Source organism: Neomonachus schauinslandi, chromosome 4, assembly GCF_002201575.2.
Source record: "Neomonachus schauinslandi chromosome 4, ASM220157v2, whole genome shotgun sequence".
NCBI lineage: Eukaryota > Metazoa > Chordata > Mammalia > Carnivora > Phocidae > Neomonachus > Neomonachus schauinslandi.
Window position 1 is genome coordinate 155,906,657 of NC_058406.1, and position 2,829 is coordinate 155,909,485.

Sequence of the window (2,829 nt, forward strand, 5' to 3'; positions counted from 1 at the left end):
TGGAAGTTAGATTCAAACTTTATTAGTTAAGAAGAAAAAAAAGTTTATATATACAATGACCCAAACATGATGCAAATATTTTTGTGGATTTTTCTCTTCTAATTAAATTTTTCCTGCAAAGCTTTGCAGTGAATTGATATTTTTCCTTCATTTCCTGCATGTAGCTGTACCTACTGGATGTTTTCATATGAGACAAACATGTTGCATATGAGACAAAGAAATGCATACTGATTTCTTTAAGGACCATGCTTGCTTCATCTTTGCCTTATGAAATTGTGTAAGAAAGTTAGTGATGTATGATGATGTAGTCCCAATAGTTTATTTTGCTTGTGTTTCCCTTGCCTCAGCAGACATATCTAGGAAAACGTTACTGTGGCCAATGTCAGAGAAATTACTGCCTGTGTTCTCCTCTAGGATTTTTATGGTTTCAGGTCTGATATTTAGGCCTTTAATCCATCTTGAGCTTATGTTTGTGTATGGTGTTAGAAAGTGGTCCAGTTTCTTTCTTCTGCATGTAGCCGTCCAGTTTTCCCAGCACTATTAATTAAAGAGACTCTCTTTTCCTCACTGGATCTTCTTGCCTTCTCTGTCAGAGATTAATTAACCGTATAAGCATGGGTTTATTTTGGGGCTATTTTGTTCCATTGATCTGTTTTTTGTACCAGTACCACACAGCTCTGTAGTTAGTATATCATGAAATCTGAAATTGGGATATAGGCTTCCAGTTGTGGAATGGATAAGCCGCAAGAATAAAAGGTGTAGAATAGGGAACAATAGTGTCGTGTGGTGACAGATGCAGGTGCACTTGTGGGGCCTATAGTATAACGTATAGAGAAGTTGAATCACGATGTTGCACACCTGAAACTAGTGTAACATTGTGTGTCGAATAAAAAAAATTAAAGAAATAAAGAAAATGTGTATTTTTTCTTGTATAAGTCTATAACGTTGGAAGTTTTGATTAATTTACTTAATAAATACTTATCAGCCACATATCATATATAAGAGGTTCTGTGGATAGGTTCAGATCCTTTTCTTTCTTACTCCTAGTGCTTTTAAAAATCCAATGTACTATCCACATATCCTGGGTAACATGTGATGTTTCTGTTGGGACAGCAGTATTCCCTTGGGGGAAAAATTCCCCCTTGCCTGATCCCACATCCCCAGACCAGCTGGCGGGATGAAGGTGATTGGCGCCGACTTTGACTAACCAGGAAGGAACCGTGGATTTCACACTGTCAAGTGGAATAAACTTCCTCCAGCAATGTAATTAGTAATAATTTAAAGCTCTGGGTCTAGATATTTTTAAAAAATGGCTCAGTATTCTCTCTCCTTGATTTGGTCTTCAATTTTATTACAAAAGGAATTCTAATTTAACAGAGGAAATAAGAAAAATGTACTAATAACTAGAATTCAGAATATCCAAAAAGGCTTTCCTGCCCTCCCAATGTTAAAATGGAGCTCCATTTTTTAAAAATAAATTTCAGCCCTTGTGTGCATAAAGTTTGTCTCCTTAGCTCGATTATCCAGCCCCTTTTGCTGGGGCCATTCCTCTTGTACTCTGCTGTTATCCCAGTACCTAACACAGTGCCTGCCATGTTCTTCACCCTCAATAAATACTGGTTAAATGAATAAAGAAAGAATGAATAAATGAATACATGAAAGTCTCATAAAGAGAACACAATAATGTATAATAAGCCTTTCATCTTTTGCACTTACTACCAATTAGGGGCTTTTTATTATTGAAATACATCACAAACATATAAAAATATATTGTGTTAGTAATGAATATACTCTCATATTTCTTTATGATAGACTTACCATCTTCAATAAACTGAAAATAGCTTTATGGGGCTCTGGAGGGAGACCTGATTACAAAATATTTGAATTTCAATGCCGTCTCTGTCACTAACTTCCTGGGTCAATGCACAAGGCATTTACTAATGAACTGAATTTTTTCAATGCCTGAGTTACTTCCTGAGAGTAGTCATTAGAGACTCTAGTTCAAATTTGTCATATTTCCTCATCTGACTTTATTTTTCCTGTGATATCAGTCGTTAGGCTACTGTGTAAGATTAGTTTGCTGCTTGCTAGGTTTGTATATGTTCTAAGCAAAATTGCTCTTTTCTTGTTAACTTTATGTTCAGTTAATGTGAAGGTTCCCAAAGCAAAGCATTTCAGGGCAGGGGGAATTAAAGAATTTAAATTGTTTTTAGATTTATACATAAGAAGTATTAATACTGCCATCTATAAAAATGGCCAAAGATCTTGCAGCAAAGAATATTACTCTATTTTTATAAAATCAAAGAGTTCGGTTTTTTCCCCCTAAAGAAACAATTTGAATAAAACTTGACCCCCTTCCCTTCTTTTGACAATGGAATATGGTCAGATTGAACCCTCCATTAAAAATTCTCTAATATCTTTTTTTGCATTAACATTTCAAAACTCAATTTAAATATTCACAGATCTCATTTTTAATAAACTTAACAAAATTCAGGTAATTTCCTTAAACTTTTTAGATTGAAGGACAGCAGTTGGTGTAGATATAAAAAAGATGTACAGCCATGAGCAAAGCCCAAAATCAATTATATATAAGAAATAACATAACACATGGAAAGAAATTAATCAAAAAGAAGAATTTCTACTATATGATTCTCTGGTCTGCTACCTGCAGGCAACAAACGCAAATGAAAAAAATCAACATTCTTCTGGCAGATAAGAGAAAAATTAATAAAAATGTTTCCTTCCTTCTAGATCCCCTGATGCAACTATTGTTAAAAGTGAGTGACTGCAGGAAGAACTTGCTCGTTTAAATACTATTTTTTTTTAGAC